The following is a 21261-nucleotide window of genomic DNA, read 5'->3' on the forward strand; positions in this document are numbered from 1 at the left end:
CAGAGATCATTTCATTTCAATAGACACCTTCACATACCTCCAAGAAAGAGAAATGACTATTCATGAAATTTCAAATCCTGTGGCATGCCATTTGGGATTTTCCCCAGATTGCACATTGATTAGGAGGTTCATCTCACTCTTAACTCATGGTTGAATATGTGGCTGCCTTCTCTTATTGGCTAATTGCTCTAACCTTCTGAGCTCTGTGACCCTGACTGATGGCACTGGATATTTCCACAGCCTTGTCCAAAGAGGCCTCCACCAACAGGGCTGGTTTCTGACACAGAGTGTTTGCAGGTTATTCCATATTCTTTGGGTCAAGGATGGAGCTTGAGCTTCTTTCTGCATGTTCAGTAATTAGACCCAATAGGTTCCCAGTGAGTATGCATGAAATTGAAGGGTGGTGTTTCCTCAGGATGTGTTTCCTGGGTGAAGACTGTATGTGAAAATGTCAGGGCTGGTATCAAAAGAGGATTTAAAAAGAAAATTTTACTCAAGAAGAAGAAGCAAATGGACAGACAATTCCCCACTTGATATCAGTCATCTGGTACCTCTTTTCCTTCTCAGCTGGGTCATGGACTTTGCATCTTTTCTTGCATGTATACAGCCTATTACAGATCCTGAAATTTCAGTGTTCAATGAATACCAGTGCTGGGCTGTAAGACATTGGTGCCTCCAGGACAAGGAAGGATGTGCCCCACAATCAAAGAAGGGGGACAAGAAAGAATGAGATTTCAGAACTTGGAGGACTTAATTTCAACAGTTTTGGAAATTGCCTAGTCTAAACTCCCTCAACTACTTTGTCAGGGAGTCTGAGACTGCCTATAGGGTATGCAGGAATGCATTTTGCTGGAAACACACAGCACCATTTGGACTGTGTGAGTGTGCGTGCACCTTACACAATCAACAAAGGGCTGTACCTGTATGCACACATATGCCCATCTGCTCCACAGTGTGGACAAGCCCAGGATAAGCATCCTTTTCTGTAAAATGGAGCCTTGATATCTGCACCATTTACTTCACAGGGTTGTGAAGAGGGTCAGTAAGATCATGCTTTGAGACATATAAGAAATATTTTTTTGAAAATATGAGTGAAACCTTGGTGTGCATGGGATTAGGTGCACAACTGGAGGAAGCTGTGCTTGCTGAGAACAGGCCTATTTTGTGGTCTGGGGAACAAAAGATACCTCTTGCCCTCAACACACAACCCTGAAGGTTGGGCAGGCCACAGCCATCTGGGAAGGGAGAAAAGGAGCCTGACAAGGTATGTGGATGAGGAGGCTGTGGTGGACAAGAAGGGATGGCCCTGTCTCAGGACATGTAGGAGGCTGCCTTATCTTGAACATTCTCCGGAATAACGGGGGGTCACCTGGGGTGCTGAGGTCCTCAAGGCCACCAGGTCTGGGTCTTAGAACTACTGGGGCTGAGTGTTTATGTATGTAGATGACAGCTGGCAGATGTGGAGTAACACATGGGTAGGAAAACAGACTGGGAGAGTGAAAGACATTTGGCTGAGGCTGCACAACAGGATGTGTAAAGTGAGGGACTAAACACAGGCCAGTGTGGCTCCAAACCCAGGATGCTCTTCCCAGCATCACAAATAGAGCGGTGGAAGAGAAGAGGGCTGTTCTGTGCTGAGGAGACCTGAAGCCCAAGGGACAGGCCTTGCCTGTGCTTGGGATGAAGAAGGTAGTGGCCTCTGATTGCATCTTTGCTCCTCTGGGGAGGGTTGGTGAGCTCTACCACCCTTCTAGAAAGGATGGCTCAGACTCCCCACTACTCTCCTTTTTCTCCAGTTTCTTTCTCCAGTTGCTCAAGCTCAAATCCTTCCTGTAACCCTTGATTCTTCTTTTTCTCTCCTTGGGAGCTGTTCATTTGAACTGTGTTCAGAAACTTAACAGTTCTCGCCATCTTCACTGCTGCCATCCTGTCCAAGCCCCATCATCTCTCTCTGGTCTCATGCATCTCTCTGCATCCACCCTTACTGCCTGCCATCTCGTCTCTGCACAGCAGCCACAGGAATCCTTTTCATGGGTAAGTCAGTTCATGCCTCTCTTCAGAGGGAAACCCCAAAGGCCCTACTATTATTTGAATGTGTCCCCCAAAGTTGATGTGTTGGAAACGTAATCCTCAATGCAACAGTGTTGAGAGGTGGGACTCTTAAGAGGTGATCAATGACATATGGATTAATGTCATTATTGCAGGAATGGGCTCCTGATAAAAGGATGGGTTTGGCCTCCTTTCCTCTCTCTCTTGTCCTTGTGATGCCTTCCGCCTGTTATGACATAGCAAGAAGGTCCTCACAAGATGCAACCCTTTGACATTGGACTTCCTAGCCTCTTGAACCATGAGCCAAAGAAATTTCTGTTTATTATAAATTACCTAGTCTGTGGCATTCTGTTATAGCAGTGCAAAACTAACACAGAAAATTGGTATTAAGAAGTGTGGCTATTGCTATAACAAATATCTGAAAATGTGGAAATGGCTTTGGAACTGGGTAATGGGTAGAGGTTGGCAGAATTTGGCAGGTCAGGCTATAAAAAGCCTATATTCAATAAATGAAGCGTTAACCCATTTATGCCTGAGTTGGCAATTTTTTTTTAATTTTTGCAATCAGACCTTGGTGATTACCTTGAGTGCTAGGATATAAATAACTACCACATGCTTAGCGTTCCAATAATGGAACACTAGGCATAATTAGGGGCAATTCTGGTGAGGGCTCATAAGAAGACAAAAGTCATAGGGAAAGCCAAAATCTTAGCAACTACTTGAGTAGTCATAATCAGAATGTTGGTAGAAATATGGGTGGTAAAGGCCATTCTGATGAGGTCTCAGACAGAAATGAGGAAGAAGATATTGGAAACTGGAATAAAGGCCATCCCTTTTATATAGTTGCAAATAACTTTATGACACTGAGGACAATGGACTTTGTGGAAGGCAGAACTTAGGAGTGATGAACTAGGATATCTGGTAGAAGAAATATCTAAGCAGCAAAGCATTCAAGGTGCTGTATGGCTTCTTTTGGCCACTTACAGTAAAATGAGAGAAGAGAGAAATATTTTAAAGATGGGATTTATAATTAAAACGAAAGCAGAAAATAAAAATTTTGTAAATGTCCAGCTTGGCCACATAAAGAATGAAAGAGTATGTTTGGGAAAGCAAAGTAGGGTGTGTCCAAGTGACCATTTGCTAAAGAGACTAATAGAATAAAAGGGAGGCAGGGGCTATTTACCAAAAGAATAGGAGAAAGACCCTGAAGGCATTTCAGAGGTCTTCCAGGATGTCCTTTCCATCTAGGACCTTGAGAGAAGGGTTTCCAAAGAAGTGCCCAGGGGACCTCAGCATTCACTGCCCTGCACCACCTTTGGGACTCTGCTCCCCACATTTTGGCACAGTACTCTTTGGTTGCCCCAGCTGTGGCTCAGGCAGGCCCAAGTGCAGCTCGTACTCCTGCTTCAGAGAGTGCAAGTGGTACACCTTGGTGGTGTTTATAGGGTGCTATTTCTGCAGGTGTGCAGAAAGTAAAGCTGTGGAGGTATCGTGGCCTCTACTTAGATTTCAAATAATGTCTTGGAGAGCTTGGGAGCCCAGGAAGAGAACTATCATGGAGCTAAGTCACTGCAGAAAGTTCCCACTAGGGCAATTCCTAGTGGAGTCATGGGCGTGGGGTACCCCAGCATGCAACTCCAGCCTGGGAAAGCTGCAAGCACAAGACTCTAACCTGTGAGAGAATGAGTGGACTGAGCCTAGTACAGCCATAGGGATGGGGCTGCCTGAGGCCTTAGGGGCCCAACCTCCACCCTTGTATGCCCAGGATGCAGGACATGGAGTCAAAGGAGATTATTCTCCAGCTTTAAGACTTCATGTTTTCCCTGCTGGTTTTTGGACCTACTAGAGACCAGTTACCCCTTTCTTCTTTTCTATTTCTCCCTTTGGTAATGGGCATATCTATTCTGTGCCTGTCCCATCATTGTACTTTGGAAGTGTATAGCTTGTTAATTTCACAGGCTCACAGCTTGTCTCAAAGCTTCTTTTCAGATTCACAGAAAATAATTTATCTCAGGACAAATCCTTGGGTCTCACTCATGTCTGATTTAGATAAGACTTTGGAGTTTGGACTTTCAAGTTGATGCTGGAATAAGTTAGGACCTTTGGGACTATTGGGACAGAATGAAGGTATTTTCCATATGAGAAGAACATGAATTTTTGGAGCCAGAAGCAGAATGCTGTGGTTTGAACGCATCCCCCAAAGTTCCTGTGTTGGAAACTTAATCCTTAATGCAACAGTGTTGAGAGGTGGGACTTTTAAGAGGTGATTAGTTCATGAGGGCTCTTGCCCTTGTGAATAAATTAATGTCATTATCCCAGGAGTAGGCTCCTGATACAAGAATGAGTTTGGCCCCCTTCACTCTCTCTCTCATCCATGTGATGCCTTCCACCGTGTTATGACACAGCAAGAAGGCCCTCACCAGATGCAGCGCCTCAATCTTGGACTTTCCAGCTTCTGGAACCATGAGCCAATAAAATTTCTGTTCATCATAAATTACCACCAGTCTGTGGTATTGTTATAGCAGCACAAAATAAATAGATGCCCTCACCCATTCATAAGACAAGGCCCTCCATGAGCTGCATCACCTACAAAAGACCTCTCTGGTCTCACTTCTTCCCATGCTCTTCCCCTGTCCTTGCTCACTGGCTCCAGCCACACAAGCCTCTCCTGTCTCAGGACCTTTGCATGGTCTGGTCTTTATACCTGGGTGTGGGGTCCACTTGACTCATTGCTATAGCTCTAGCAATAGGGCTTAACATGGGTTCAGGAAATAGCTGTGGAATGAAGTTCAACTCTTTCCCTCATCGTTCTTTCTACCTTGTACCTTTTTCCTCAGTGTTTTATCCTCCAGAGCCCACCCTAGAATCCTCACAGGGGCTCTGAGAGGAAGGCCTGAGCCCTTTCCCAATATCTCTTATGCAGAGAGGGAGCTGGAGGGCACAGAGTGTGAACATTTTCAAAATCCCATGCCAGTCTTCCTAGCTCTGCATTTCCCCACCACCTCCAGAAGCCCCATCTTCCTCTGTGTGCCATGCTTTTCTCAGCCCTCCAGGCAAGAATGAAGTCACTGTTGTTATTCACTGTGACTGGTTGTCATGGCAACAGGGCCAACACACATCCACAGAGCCCCTGGTTAGTGTGCACCAGGGGTTTAGCAACGTGGAAGTGGTGGTGGTGGGAGTGGTGGGGGTGTTGGGCTGCTTGTATGGGTTTCCCCACAAAGGAGTCATCTGGGGAGAGAGCCTGATTGGGACTCCAGGACAGTGGCATGTGCTTACACACTGCTTGGAAGGAGCATGATCCCAACACAAAGGCACCATTAACTGCAGAGAAGCTTGCACAGGGGCCAGCTAGTTGCAGCCCCTGGGAAAAGGTGCTTTTTGGATCATGGCCTGATAGGCTGTCTTCCTCTGCCTGGGACTTGGCTGATCTGGCCCAGCACCCAGAAGACAAGACAGAGGGAGAAATGGACAAGAGAGAAAGAAATGCATGGAAAAGTGAGGGCATGAGGCCACTCACCTGTCTAAACCCAGATATGGGCTCTGGTTAACTTCTGGGGTTGGGTCAGAAAAAGAGAAGTCAAAACTGGATTCTAGATCCTTCCCCTGAGATAAAGGACTGACCCATCTATATGAGTTACATATTAGTTAAAGTAGTGCTAACTGCTATAAAAGATAAACTCCTAGATTTCAGTGATTTAACCCAGTAGAAGTTCATTCCCCACTTACACAAAGTCTAATCAGCATTACTGAAAGCAGGAGTGGAAGGGTGCTCAGGGCCCCAGGCTGATAACAAGTCTGCCAAAATCAGGTGGCTTCCAAGGTTGTCTTGGACCTTGGCATCCAGCAGACAGACTGTGAGGAAAAGCAGAGGGTCACATGGTAGGTTTTCAGGACTGGTCTGGAAGTGGGCTGCCTCACTCTGCCCACATCCCATTGGCTGGAACTGTCACATGGCCCTACCTAGCTGCAAGGGGGTCTGGAAAATGTAGTCTAGTTGTCTGATCAGAGTCTCTGCTGCAGGCTGAAAGGGAACCTGGCCCTGGAGGCAGAATGCTGTGTCAAGGAAATGGACTGGAGGTGGACATTGCCCACAGCCAGACAGGAAGGGGCCCCCAGGCATGCAAAAAATACCTAGTGATAAGAACCATTCAGAATTAGAATCCAGATTGGCCTGACTCCAAAATCTTTGGTTGTTTGTATTCTGAGGCTTCCTCCTATAGGAACTTCCTGGATTCTGTTGAAAGGAGAAAGGAGAGAAGGTAGGGAGGAGGTGGAGTGGCCATGGAGAGCAGGTGGTGATAAAGTGTGTGTCAGCCTGGTCTAGCTCCTTGGGTGCCCTGCGAGCTTTGCCCATATTTGGTGCTCATGAGGGTTTCCGCTGGAGACTCCCTTACCATTCTCTTTGAAGCTAGATGAGAACTCAGGTTAATGTGCACAATGGTGGCATGGCAAACAGGTGTGGAGTACAGGGATGGAACACAAATGACAGCACAACAGAATCCAGGAACTTTTGGTCCAAACTGACAGGGCATTCCACCTGACGGGTGAAGTGAATTGGGTCCTCAGAGAAAGAGGCGAGGGGCTTAGATTTTCATCCTGGAGGTGGCTGGAGGAAGAGCAGCCCAGGAGAGCCAGGTAGATGGGCACAGGAAAGGCTGCTAAAAGGAGAGGATGGAGGGGTCTCAGGGTGGAAGGGAGGCCTGTATCAGATCCACCTAAGTCTTTGGTGTCAGGCTTTTCAAAGGTGGGGCTTCAGTATACCATGTATACCATATATACCAGTATACCATGAGTGGTATAATGAGGCTCAGAAGGAGGAATCATGATGTTTCCAAAGTCACAAAGCTAGTTAGAATCAGACCCCAGCCTAGAACCTTCATCTCATATCTCCTGTGTCAGTGGTTGTTCTACTTCTATAATTGTCCTACACACATATATTATTTCGTTCTGTCTCTCTCCCTCTCTCTCTCTCCCAAGTTCTGAGGAACCCAGGTAGACTTAGAATCTCCAGTAGAAATCCTGACACTCTGACAGTTGGAGGCTGATTTAGCTGCATGTTCTCATAATTGAGTGTGTAACTTGCACAGATCTAATCCATATTTATAATCTTACATTGGGCAAGTGATACCTTCTGTGTCTGCCAGCACGGCAAGAGCCCTGGCTGCAGGTTGTAGTGCAGAAGCGGGTCTCTGCTGCAGGGGGGAGCCCAGGAAGGAAGACCCGTCTCATCTCTGAGAATGACAGTGCTCTCCCTGAGTAGCTCCTGTGCAGGGTCTGTTTAAAAACCCTCAATGATATGCAAAAAGAGGGTAGGAGAGAAGTTGCCTGATCTAAATTACAGAAATTCTGAATTATAGAGAACTTTTAAAGATAGTAGTTTTTATCACTTTCAAGGCATTCAGGAACCAAATGGACAGATAGGAAGCAAAACAAGCTCAATTAGAGGCACTCTGAGGACCACTTTAATGAATAGAAAGAAAGTCCTATGTACTTAACATGCTTTATGCTGCTAAACTGGTATTCCATGTGTTGAAAGCTACCTTTTTAAAAAAAGAAATATAAAATTATGGGGTGGCAACAATGTATACTATTGCTCTGCATGAAGAACTCTGATTTGCATATAGTAAAAAAACACTGGCCCAGACCAGACTATCAACAGCACTAACCAAGGAGATTCTAGATCCCGCTGCAAACCTTAGACACAGCACATCCTGCCTCAGGCCCCCAACCTCAGCCCAGACTGGGTCCCTGGCAGCCTTGCCATGTATTCATGCTCATCCCCCTGTCTTAGACATAGCACCCTTTTCTAGCATGCTCCCCCTGTCTCCACTGAGTCTCGGGCAAACCTCTGAACTCACCAGCTCCCACTTTCCTGGGGTGAGTGGCATAGGCACAGGAGATATTACAATGACACAGCCGTGAGACTGCCATTGATTTCCCGCTCGCAGTCTCTGCTTTAATCCATATTTTTATTAAACTTTTTTGTGCAGGAAGGAACATTTAGGGAAAACCATGAAGGGCTGTCAGGCGCTGTTATTAGTCTTCTCAGCTACCACCAATGAGCTATTCCAGGCAGAAATATTTGCCATCAGACAGCGGACCCAGGGGCCAGCTTGGAAGCAGAGCTGATTTGGCCGACAGAAAGGAGAATAAAAGACGATTCTCGAGATGCCAGGAGGACAATCGGAGCAGCAGTTTCCAATTTATTTCACTTCTATTGAATGCTTTTTAGACCTCAGTTCCCACATCTGGTGAGTTGGCGCCATCCTTCTCTTAGAATTACTGAGGCTTGTTGCTGGGGTTTAGAGAGCATCCAAATCACTCCACACAGCTTTATTTGGACGTTTCCAGGTGTGAAGCTTGGGGCTAGGTGCTGAAATACAGAGGCATACAGGCTCCACAGCAGTTCATGCAAAACTCCTCTCTTCCACTTGAGTTCAAGGCTAAGTCTTTAAAGATGCCTTCTCCAACCTACCACCTTGGAACTGCTTCTATTTTTATGTTTATTACAGTATTAATGTGGTCTGTGCTTCTTCTCCAACTACACTGTTGAGGGCATGGCAGTGTCTATGTATGCAGCATAGTGCCTGGCAGATTCTGGACACCCAGAACATATTTACTGATTCATGAATGAATGAATGAATGAATGAATGAATGAACAAATGGCTTAATGCACCACACTGAAACATTCAAATCCTGTAGTACAGGTTGAGAAGGAGGAGGGTATATACCAAGGGAAGGCAAGATGCCAACAAAGGGGGCTGAGAACTCCAACCTAGGGTCTGGAGGTCCTGAGGATCTCCTTGCTTCTTTCACACTTCCATCCAATCCCATTCTGTGGTCACAGTGCCTCCTAGGCCCATCCTAGTCTATGCCTCTGCTCATTCCCCACCAGTGTGGGCGTTGCAGAGCAGTAAAGGTGTGCAGTGTGAGAACAGCAGAACTATTCTCTGGGGGAGAGGTTGGAGGAGCATGTACCAAGCCCCTACTGAATCCCTAGTACCAATTTGACCCAGTGGCTGAGCATCCTGCAGAAAATCAAGACACTCCTGATCGGGAGGAGCATTAATTAGGATCACAGGACCCAGGGGCATGGAACAGCCTGAGCATGTTTTAGGGAGCAGACCAATAAACGCCAAGGAACAAGGTAGGAACAACAACCCAGGGTGTGCAGGATAGTTTATAATGCTCTCTGCCCAAACACAACCTCCTGGGGGAACGTGAGCAATGAATAAATTAGGAAGAAACATCAACCCTGAGGGTGTAAGGCAGGGAGGAAACTCACATTAGGGACCACCTACTAGGGCCAGGCTCTGGGCTCACTACTCTAGCTGCACCCCCAGTGGCCCCCTCCCACACTCCCTGCACTGATTTGGAGGCCAAAGTCTCTTCTTATTACACCCACTGCAGCAGAATCCGGCAGTCCCTAGAGGACTCCGAGGCGATCTTTTGAAAGCTGTTTGCTCTTACCGTTGGGAAACGGGCCGTGGTTATATTTTTCTTTCTCATTTTCTATGTGGGAATGATAACAGTAAGAATGATGCTTACATCTCCCTGATGAGGGAAACAGTGGCGGCATCTGTCTGTCACTGATCCCTGCGTTGTGACTCTCCATCAGCTCAAGTCATAGGTGACTTTCATTCATAAAGAGAGCTGCCCTAGACTCTAGCAAAGGAGCTTTGGACCACTCACTACAGGAATCTGAGCAAAATTGTGTCTGAGAATGAGGCTACCTGTGACCCATCTGGGCACCACATTCTTAGAACATCAGCAAGCAGGAGTGTCCCTGAGACTCAAATGAAGCCCCTAAGAGAAACTTCTGGAGGGACTGAGCTAGTTTAAGCTGCAGATAGGAAGCCTTCAACCTAAAGGAAGTGTTCAACAGGAAGACTGTGCCTTCAACCTAAAGGATCCTACCCATAGGCTGTCAGGACAAGAGGAATGGGACTTACTCCGTGCAACCTAATGGACAGAAGCAGAGTCAACAGGTGGAAGTTACAGGAAATACAATCGGGCCAAGGAAAGGAAGGTATTAGGACTCTCAAAAGATGGGCTCAGCATGATGGCAGCTTGTGTCTCTCTAAGCATAACACCCCATGAGAATGGCATTACATAGGCTTCCCACGTGCTTATTTCCTTTAACTCTCCACATCCCCGTGAGAAGGATCAAGCTCACACTATTGCTCTTTTTTAGAGGGTGAGTGTGAGGTTCTGAGAGGTCAGGTAGTAGAATTATCTCCCCCAGTGTGGGGTAGATCTGGGTTTGATCCCAGTCTGCTGCTCCTTCCAGTAGGCCCTAAGGCCTAGAGTTCATATAAAAGTCTCAGGAATGTTGGAAGAGACTCGTATATTTTCAGCATCTCCAACTGTAGATCATAGGAATCCACAAATTTAGGTATGTGGAGTTTTAACTGGGTGAACTCAGTTCTGGCCACTTGACTGCCCTGAGCCTCTGTATCCTTATATGCATGGTGGGGTGGAATTGCCTTCCTTCCAGGATTAGTAGTGCCTGGGGGGTCTCTGAGACCCAACCCAGGATGATACAGTGCTGGGAACTCTGGGATTCTGTTTACTCTCTGGGCACCAGTTGAGAAGCAACACAGGTCTCCTTTGCTCTAAGATCCCAAAGATTTGAGGAAGAGGAGAGTTTTTGTGCTCTCCTTGCCTCTCTGAATTAAATGGGTATATAATAGGATACAGAGCCCCTCACCAGTATTAAGAACTTCCTTACTTCTTCTGCATTTGTTCTTCCTATACCCTACCTGGCTCAGCCTAATTTTATTTCCTTCCAAGTCTTCTTAATGTATATTTGGACTTCGGCTCTTTAGCCCAAAGACCTAGGAAATGATGTCATTATCCTCTAGTTCTACCCTGGCAATTCTGCTAAAGCAACAGGTATCTTACTTTTTGTCTGCCCAGATAGTGAGAATCATGGGGCAGTGGGTGTGGAGGAGGTGGGGGCACATCAGGCAAGCTCTTCACAAATATCATCCTGCCACAAAGACATGTCTTCACTCTATGTACTTACTTCTCCCTATCTCCTTGGACGCTGTTGTGACTTAACCATCATCTCCCACCTGAACTGCTGAAACAGAATTTTAAAAGCTTTCCCTCTTGGTTCCCTCCAATCCATTTTCCTCGGGGATGCCAAATTTATCTTTGTACAAGGCAAAACTGTGTCATGTCAATCCTCTGCTTAAGAGACACTGATGGCTTCCCAGTGCACTTGGGATAAACCACAGAATCCCTGCCTGCTCCCGCTCCACTCCTGCAGCCTGTCTAAACTCATCATGACTGCCCTCCCGCTTGCCCTCCGAGTCAGTCATTTGGGCCTCCCTCCAGTTCCTCGAGCACACCAAGGACATTCCTTCACACGTGTTGGTTCCTCTGCCTGGAATTCTTCACATCCTGATCCTCCCGTGTTTCCTCCCTAGCTCATCCTTCAAGCATCAGGTTAAATGCTGCCCCCAAGCTCAACCCAGTAGAAGCCTTCCTGCAACCCCAGTCTAAACTGGATCTCCCCTGAAATTCCCTCCCTCTTATTCTTCACTGATTTTATCATGGCTTGGAGTTAGATTCATTTTGGGGTTTGGTTGTTCCTTCCAAAATGTAAGCTCTGTGAAGCAGACATTGCGTCTTTTCAGCCTTGCACCTGTTAAAGAAGCTCACCTTATCTGTGGGGCACATGAAGAAGAAAGGAGAGGGAGAAGAAAAAGGAAAGGGAAATGACAGTAAAATGTAGAAGGGAGAGAAGAGTAGGAAAAGCAAGAAGGATAAGAGAGGAAGGAGAGAGGGGTTGAGGAAGGGAAAAGAGGTAGAGGAGGGGAGGAGGGAAAATAAGAACTAGAGTCTCTCTAGCTGGCCACCAGCTTCTCCCTCCTCCTGGAGTCAGCTTGATTGCTGGCACCCTCGCCTGACAGATGGAGCTTGTGCACCCACCATCTCTCTTCACTGGGACGCTGGACAGAGGCGCACAGACACACACACACACACACACACACACAGATACATGCACACACAACTGGATGCATGCCTTGAGTCTGAAAGAAGCAGATGCTTATTCTTTCTCCCTATTTTGCCTCTGTCTTTTTGAAACAGAGTCTGGCTCTGTTGCCCATGCTAGAGTGCAGTGGCATGATCTTGGCTTACTGTAACCTCCAGCTCCTGGGTTCAAGCAATTCTCCTGCCTCAGCCTCCCAAGTAGCTGGGATTACAGGTGCGTGCCACCATGCCTGGCTTTTTTTGTATTTATAGTAGAGACGGGGTTTCACCATGTTGGCCAGGCTGGTCTTGAACTCCTGACCTCAAATGGTCTGCCCGCCTCAGCCTCCCAAAGTGCTGGAATTACAAGCGTGAGGCACCACACCCCCCGGCCCATTGCCCCACAATTTTGCCTCTTAACCTGGGCTCCTTTCCCTAATGGTCTGGGTATTATTTTTATTTTTTTGGACATAACAAAAGGCAAAAAGAAAGGACAGGACACAATTGGAAGGTACACCATACAAATGATGCCTAGAGGCCAGGTTTGGTGGCTCATGCCTGTCATCCCAACACTTTGGGAGGCCAAAGTGGGAGGATCACTTGAGCCCAGGAGTTTGAAACCAGCCTGGGCAACAAAAAGAGACCCGCAGATTCTGCAATAAAAAAATAAAATAAAATAAAATAAAATAAATAAATAAATAAATAAATAAATAAAATAATTAACCAGGCGTGGTGGTATACCTGTAGTACCAGATCCTTGGGAGGCTGAGGTGAGAGAATTGCTTAAGCCCAGGAGGTCGAGGCTGCAGTGAGCTATGATAACACCACTGCACTCCAGCCTGAGTAACAGAGCAAGACCCTGTCTCACAAACAACAACAAAGAAATAGAACAAAAAGTTCCCACACAACTGGTGCCTAAAAAATTAGCACAGAAATCCTGTAATTCCCTCCAGGCATCTAGGAATCTGGTGTACCAGCAGATTGATTTCTGGGAATTGGTGTGGTGGCTGAGCAGGAACTCACAATCTGCTAAATTCCCCAGACTTCAACTAATCAGGGAGGTGAGAGAAAGCTTCTTAGACCTCTGCTTCCCTGCTGCTAGCTGCTGCTTTCCCAACTAGCCCTCCTGGTGCTGCCTGGTCCCCTTCCCTTTCCCCCTCTCCTGTCCAGATTTAAATACCAGCATCTCTAAGCCTCAGAGTCCTGCTCTGTGCTGGATGGTGGACATCTGGCCATTAAAAAGTACTGGTTTTGGCTCCAGAAACCTGGGCTCTGATCTATGTTCTGTGAGCTCACACATGACCCCACCCCTCTCTGAACTCCAGATTGCTCATCTGTAAGATGGTCTTCAATAACCCTGGGATCCAGATCTTGTGTTCTATGGTTCCAGTTACCCTGCTGATAGGGCCCCATATCCATCAGTTGTTGCTGACAACAAAAACCTTAAAATCTCAGTGGCTTCCAACAGTAATTATTTTCATGTTCACTGGTCTGTAGGTTGACTGAGGTTTGGCTGATCTGGGCTAGGCTAGGCAGGGTCAATCCAGAGCCCAGGTCAAGTGAGATTCAAATTTGCTCCGTGTATCCTTATTCTGATGCCCAGACTAAAGGGGCAGTGGCCATCTGGAGCAAGATCTTCTCATGGCAGATCACAGGGGTGTGAGAAGTTAAGCTAGATTGTGCAAGCACATGCAAAACCTCTGCTCACATAGCATCCACTAAAATCCTATTGCCCTAGGAGAGTCACATGACTAAGGCCAACTCAATGGGGTGGAGGAATATTCTCTGGTTGCTCTAGTGGGAAGTGGTGCAAAGTAGCAAAGGTTGTATTAGTTTGAGTTCTTACTATAAGGAATTGGCTCATGCAGTTATAGATGCTCAGAAGTCCAAGATCTGCAGCCAGCAAACTGGAGACCCAGGAGAGCCAATGGTAGAGCTCTAGTTAGAGTTTGAAGGCCTGAGGACCAGAAGAGCTGATACAGTAAATTCTAGTCCAAGTACAAGTCTGAAGGAAGGAGAAGACTGATGACCCAGCTTAAAGGCAATGAAACAGAGAGAAGGAATTCTTTCTTACTCAGCCTTATATTCTATTCAGGCCTTCAATGGATTAAATGAGGCCCACCCACATTGCAGAGGGCAATCTGCTTTACTCAGTCTACTGGTTTAAATGTCAATCTTCTCCAGAAACACCCTCACAGACACACTAAAAATAATGTTTGACCAAATATCTGAGCACCCTGTGGCCCAATGAAGTTGACACAAAAAATTGGTCATCACAAAGGGCTGATACCTGTAGTTCTTTTACCAGGAGTGGGTAGAAAACTCAGAGCAATGAACCGATGCTCTGCAAGGGCTTTGAGAGATTAAAAAAAAATAGCAAGAGTGCATTTTGGGGATCCTGGCCAAACAATGAGGAAGAGATCTTGAAGCAAGGATTCTTTTCATGCTCTACATATTTTGTCACATTGAGAGGTACCTATTCTGGGTTTCCTGCTTGGAGCAGAGAGTATCAGTGGTCACCAGTATCCCTGTGCTCCTCTACAGTTCCCAGCCTCCCCTGCAGTTAGATTGGTCACATACTAGTACTAGCATGTGCACAGAAGTAATCTGTGTCATTTTCAGGCTGAGGTGTGTAAATATTCATCATGCCGTCCCCTTTACCCACTTCCACAATGCCAGGACAACCTTGAAGCAACAAGAGGGAAGACTAATCGCTGGGTGCAGCCTCAATCCCTGAGTCACTGTATGGAGGAGAGGAGCACAGCTGCATCAGATTGTGTCATGAGCAAGTCACTAAAATTTGGGATTTATTTGTTATTACAGCATGGTCCAGAGTATCTTGACAAATACACTTCTGTTGTATGGCTCCCCGGGTAAGTCCATTATCTCTTCTGTTCCAAATTTGGACTCATTCATTGATTCACAGGCTATAAGAGTTAATGGGACCATCTGAGCAGACAATGCAGGCAGGAGCAGGAGGAGCTAGTGCAGACATTTCTTGTGCTTGGCTCCAAGGAGGGAGAGGAGTTACCAGAGAGCCTTGGGATAGCAGTATGTGTTATTTTTTAAAACAAAATGACAGTCACTAGTGTGTGAATATGTTGTTTTAGTATATAGAGATAGAAAACCAACAAAAAACATGGACTACAATTTCCCGGATAACCTCTGCTTTCATTTTAAAAATAACAGTAATATGTGGTAGAACCTTCAAATAAAATAGATACAAAAGGAAAATAAGATTTTCTCTCCTCATTCCTCCAGTGCCTCTGCTCAAAACTGGATACTTTAAACAGTGTGTGAACCATTCCTTGCATTTTCTTTTGGGGAAAAAGAATGTGTATTCTTTTTTTTTTTTTTTTTCCTGCTCTGTAGCCCAGGCTGGAGTGCAGTGCTGCGATCTCGGCTCACTGCAAGCTCCACCTCCCGGGTTCATGCCATTCTCCTGCCTCAGCCTCCCGAGTAGCTGGGACTACAGGCACCTGCCACCACACCCAGCTAATTTTTTGTGGTTTTTTTTTTAGTAGAGACGGGTTTTCACCATGTTAGCCAGGATGATCTCGATCTCCTGACCTCGTGATCAGCCCACCTCAGCCTCTCAAAGTGCTGGGATTACAGGTGTGAGCCACTGTGCCTGGCCTACTTGTATTCTCTTATACACATATCGAAATGTGTAGTCTTCTTTATTTAAGATTCTGTTCTACATTTTGCTTTTTGTCACTTAGTAAGACAGCATCAAGGTCTTCCTGCATCAGCACCCGCGGGTCTTTCTCATACTACTTAATGCCTTCAGAGTAGTCTACCATATGGTAGCACTATCATTTATTTAATATGACCCCTATTGAGGGACTCTTAGCTTCCAATATTGTTTGTTTGTTTATTTTTCTACTATAACCAGTGCTGTAGTGACTATAATGAATATTCCTGTGCCTATATTTACAGAGCAGGTTGTTAGCAGTGGGATTCTTGGGTTGAATGGGATGCATTTGATAAATATTGCCAAATTGCCTTCCCCAAAATTGCACCATTTTGCCTTTCTACCAACAGTACAGGTGAATGCTGTACATCCTCAGCTGCACTGGGTTTTAATTTTTTCCAGTTTTGTAATTGAAAAATGGCATATTATTCTTTTCAGCGTGAGTTCTTTAAGGATGGGTGTCCTTATTATTATCCACTAAAAATCTGTTTCTTGAGCAAACTATTTTCATTAACAGGCTATGAAATAAATGAAACAGAAAACAATGCAGTGTTCAGAGGGCGTCATCACCTTCAGATGGAGCCGTGCCCCATCAAACTACCCATTGGTGTTCTCAGGATTCCTGAACTTCTGCCCCAAATCCCTTAACTGATTGCTTACCTGGTGGGTTGGGCTGTACCAAGGTCACCTTTTTCTTCTTCGTTAGGCTGAGCCAACCCGGCACAGCCAGATCTGTGAGTTCCTTGTCAACAAAGCAATTCAAATACAGGTCAAGAAAATGCTTGATGGAGATGGTACCAAAATAAATTTCTGCATTGCCAAGGGGCTAGATGATATCATGTCTTGAGTTTATTTATTTTTTGAAAATTTATCCGCTATATTTTTTCTGATTAAAAAAATGCCTTTGATGTGAAATCAAAAAATACAGAAAAATACAAATAAGAAAGCACAAATTGTTTGCAGTCCTGCCATCTGGTGTCACACACTGGTGTATAGGTTTCTTGTCCTTTTAAACACACACCCACATGCACATACATACATTTACCAAAATCATTAGATATTCTTCCAGAGGGAGTGTAACAGAGTGGTTAATAGTATGGACTCTTGAATCAGATAGCTTGGGTTTGTATCTCAACTCTGCCACTTACCAGCTGTGGGACTATGGGCAAGTCACTTTTATTCTGAAGGCCTCAATTTTGTCATCCTTTAAGTGCACATAATAATAGCATCCACTTCATAGGCTTGCTGTGTCTGTCAATGCATTAATTATAAGTCAAACTGGCAAATGGGAAGAGCCATATAGGTTCTTACTTTATTATTATTAAAGATGTCTTCCCCTTGTATGGATGTACCATTATTTAGATCCACTTCTGTTGAACATTTGATATTTTTCCAACTTTTTCCATCACAAATAACACTGCAACAGTCAATCTTGTATATAAAACTTTTCTAGCTATGGAATGGCCATTTCTATGGAATGAGAATCCGAGAATATGGCTAATTTCAAAGATCTCAGTATGCATTGCCAATTTTTCCATAAAAATTGTGATAACTTGTATAGGCAGTACTTAAAAGTACCTGTTATTTCCTTGTTCTTTCACCAAAAGTGGGTGTTATTATTTTTAAAAATCTATTAAGTCCCCTGTGCCCCACCCAAAAATATATGATTCAATAGACCCCTTTAAGAAAGAAAATAACTTAAAGGAAAAAAATAACTGGAAAATTATGGACATTGAGTTGAAGCTAAAACCAAGATATTTATGTGATAGACCTTCAAAAATGAAGACTTCTAAAGTTAACTTGAAGGACTCCCACTGCTAAGAGGCTAAGGTCTTGGTTCTAATATCATGAAGAACATAAAACACCCTCAATTTCTTTTTTTAGTTTTAATTTTAAGTTCTGGGGTTTAGATTTGTTACATAGGTAAACATGTGCCATGGTGGTTTGCTGCACCCATCAACCTATCACCTAAACAATCCATGAAAACCTTTAGTTTTTAGATTTTTGGGGAATTATGGAGAATGCCTTTAAAATAAAAACAACGACACTAAACTGTAAACAGCTGATCCTGGTACATTAATAGCTCTCGAACTTCACCACTCTCTGGGGGGAATAACCTTGGCCAAGCTACATCCCCCATCCTCTTACGTGCAGGATTCTAGTGAAGGAAGGAGGCAGGGAGTCTCAGACTGGGCTCTCACAGATCCCTTCTGGCTCTAACATTTCACCAGCCTGTACTACCTGAGTTTACAAAAGAGATTAGCAGTGTACACTGCAACACATTTTAAACCATGGCCTTTGACCAGTACATGTAATTGGAGACACTCTTCAAAGTGACAAAATGCATTAGCAGGTCTTGGCTCTGCTGGAGTCTCTGTTACGACCAGCTGTCAGCAGCAACTGCAGCAGCACTTGCTTCAGCAGGAAAGTCTATACTGTGTAGAACCACCCCAGTTTTTCATCTATGCCCTTTCTTCTCTGGGTCCAAGAAATCAAGTCTTCTCCTTCTTCTTCCAAATGAGAAAGGATTTGGGGGTGGGTGGGGGGGTGGGATGCAGGTACCAGCCATGTTCAAGACAGAGCACCTGATACAAAGAACAGGAGTAGAGGCTGATTCTAAAAGCTCCTGATGAGCAGTATCTCCCAGTGTATACGATACATGCATTCGTGGAGCCATAGTTTAATATGGCATAGCTTGGTATTTTCAAGTGCGAATCTTGGAGCCAAACCTTTTTGATGTCAATTCTGATTCTGAACTTACTACTGTGATTTGAGCAAGTCACTTAAACTCCCTGTGCCTCAGTTTCCTGTAGACAAATCCATATTTAACTTTAATAACCTAGTTGACTGATTCTCATTCTCTTCATCTCACTGTAGTTCTAGTTAATAACTGGACATGCTGAATATTGCCTGTTAATACCCAATATCATCTCTGCTTTTCTAAGAGAGATCTCTGAAACTCAGGGGCTAGAAGCCTGGAAACTGCATTTCCCAGACTCCCTTGCCAGCAGAGATTCTGCCAAGGAGAGGCTTTTTGTTTGAGATTTCTGAGATAGAAGAGCAGAAGAAAAATACCATTCTTTAGAAGCAGTTGTGTGGGCACGAGTGTGGCCTTCAACAGATAGTGGATATGGTTTTTTCCAGGGCTTTTGGACACCCTCCTATAGACATTGAAATATGTACTAGCTTTCTTGTGATTTCCACATTTCCACACTTTGTGAAATACAACAATGCCTCTCTGACCTCTTTCCTCGGCCCTTTCAAGGGTTGTGTAAACCTCTATTGCCCTATATTAAATACATTCCTGTTCAAAACATTAAAGAGGCTTTTGTTTCCTAACCTAACATTTGTTAATACATCATGTATTCTCTAAGTAGTAAGTAGAAAGCACCCTAGGCTTAGAATTTAAATTCCTGGGTTTACAGCAATTCCATTATTGGGTATATGCCCAAAGGAATATTAATTGTTCTACCATAAAGACACATAGACACATATGTTCATTGCAGCACTATTCACATAGCAAAGACATGGAATCAACCTAAATGCCCATCAATGAAAAAATGTGGTACATATATACTATGGAATACTACACAGCTATAAAAAGGAACAAGAATATGTCCTTTGCAGCAACATGAATGAAGCTGGAAGCCATTATCCTAAGAGAACTAACACAGAAACAGAAAACCAAATACCACATGTTCTCACTTGTAAGTTGGGGCTAAACATTGAGAACACATGGACACAAAGAAGGGAACGACAAACACCAGGGACTACTTGAGGGTGGAGGGAGGGAGGAGGGTGAGAATAAAAAAACTACCTATTGGGTATTATGCTTATTACCTGGATGATAAAATAATCTGTACACCAAACCCCTATGACAACACAATGTACCTGAGTAACAAACCTGCACATAGACCCCGGACCTAAAATAAAAGTTAAATTGTGCTTCTTTATAATTAGCTCAGATGTTTTTATATGAAATAAATGGTACTTGTATAATTTTTAAAAAACATAAAATAAAATAGATAAATTCCTGGGTTTCAATTCCACCTTTGCTGCTGAAAATCCATGTGACCCTGGGAAAGCCATTTAGTTTTTTCATCTTCAAAAGAGAAACAATTATATCAATAATTACATGTTTATAAAAAATATTTTCCCGATTACTTCACAAGATTAATTGCAAAGGCTAAAGGGGATAATGGATGCAAAAGTATGTGCTAAACTGTCCATATTTTTACATGAAAAGGGAGTTACTATTTTGTCATCTTTCCAGAGTTTCTTTTTGAGAAAATGAATGCTCATGCTGCACATTAGAGAGTCTAATAGACTCCTTCTCAGCCCAATAGTTGATTGTGCAGAAACCTGGGGATGGATAACCTAGTTATCCATCCCCAGGAATTAAAGCCACTGCCCTATCCATATTCTGCTTGTATGACAATGGACTGTGATTCATACTAGTTATTCAGTTCTCCTTGGTTTTTGCTGTTGTTGTTTGTTTGTTTTTTGAGTCAGAGTCTTGCTGTGTTGTCTAGGCTGGCCTCAAACTCCTGGGCTCAAACTATCCTCCTCCCTCAGCCTCCCGAGTAGCTGAGACTATAATCATGAGCCACCACACCTGGCTCAATGCTCCTTATTTTTAACCAACTCTGAAGACTCTTTGATGAAGCCAAGTGTATACCTCAGCTGCTCACTCTGGAATGGTCTGTTGAATTAGTAGAGAATATGTCCAAAGCCAAAAACAAAGGACAAAGCCAATGGGAAAGAAATCAATAATTACATGTTTATAATTTAAGATCTGTTTTGTTCGACACAGTGCCATTGTGGTACCAGCCCTGAGCAATTTTTGCATTCTTTCTCCTCCTTGTCCACGTATCTGAATGCTGCCACTTATGCTGTGGACATGCTGAGCCTTGGTTCCCTCATCTTTCATGGGTCACGTTGGCTCTGTAATTAAGTCCAAACTCCTTAGCCTGGCATAACTGGCCTCTCATGATCTGGCCCTGGCTGCTGTCTCTCCATATTTGTCTTTTCCTACTTTATGAGCTCACCCTCACCAATGCCCAAATATTTTATTAATAAGCCTCATCTGTGCTGAGTTACTTGCAGTTCCTCAAGTACACCAGGCTCTCTCATGAGCCTGGCCGTTATACATGCTGTTCCCATGGCACAAATATTCTCGTTTTATTTTCTGTTTTGGAAATCCCTAATCATTCTTCAAATTCCAGGCCCAAAATATCTCCTGTGTGAATTTTTCCTGGAACCTTCCTTCTCCTTCTCCTGTGATCTCATTACACTGTGTAACTGAAATAAAGTATGATAGACCATAAGGCATAGAAAACAGCACTGAAGATCAAAAGAAAAAGGTATTAGAACAAAATATGTAGGGTAGGAGGTTTGCTATACACAGGTACTTGAATCAAAGTACAGATGAGTCAAACTTGTCTGTAAATATAACTGTTTTTTAGATTCAGTTTCAATAATAATTTAAATAATAATGGGTGCTTTGGCTTTAAATCATAATTTCAATATACTTT

At 44.3% G+C, this 21261-nt stretch overlaps 1 long non-coding RNA gene across 2 annotated transcripts; it reads left to right on the top strand.

Moving 5' to 3' along the window:
* The first annotated feature begins 724 nt into the window (after positions 1-724).
* Positions 725-16560, top strand: LOC129051085 (uncharacterized). 2 transcript variants are annotated; one of them, XR_008515123.2, is made up of 4 exons: positions 725-2034; positions 8043-8303; positions 14713-14906; positions 16245-16560. It is a non-coding gene; the product is annotated as an uncharacterized LOC129051085 (long non-coding RNA). The 2 variants fall into 2 exon arrangements; XR_008515124.2 differs by lacking the exon at positions 725-2034 and adding an exon at positions 5216-5547.
* Positions 16561-21261: the final 4701 nt, after the last annotated feature.

Source organism: Pongo abelii, chromosome 19 (genome assembly GCF_028885655.2).
Source record: "Pongo abelii isolate AG06213 chromosome 19, NHGRI_mPonAbe1-v2.0_pri, whole genome shotgun sequence".
Taxonomy (NCBI): domain Eukaryota; kingdom Metazoa; phylum Chordata; class Mammalia; order Primates; family Hominidae; genus Pongo; species Pongo abelii.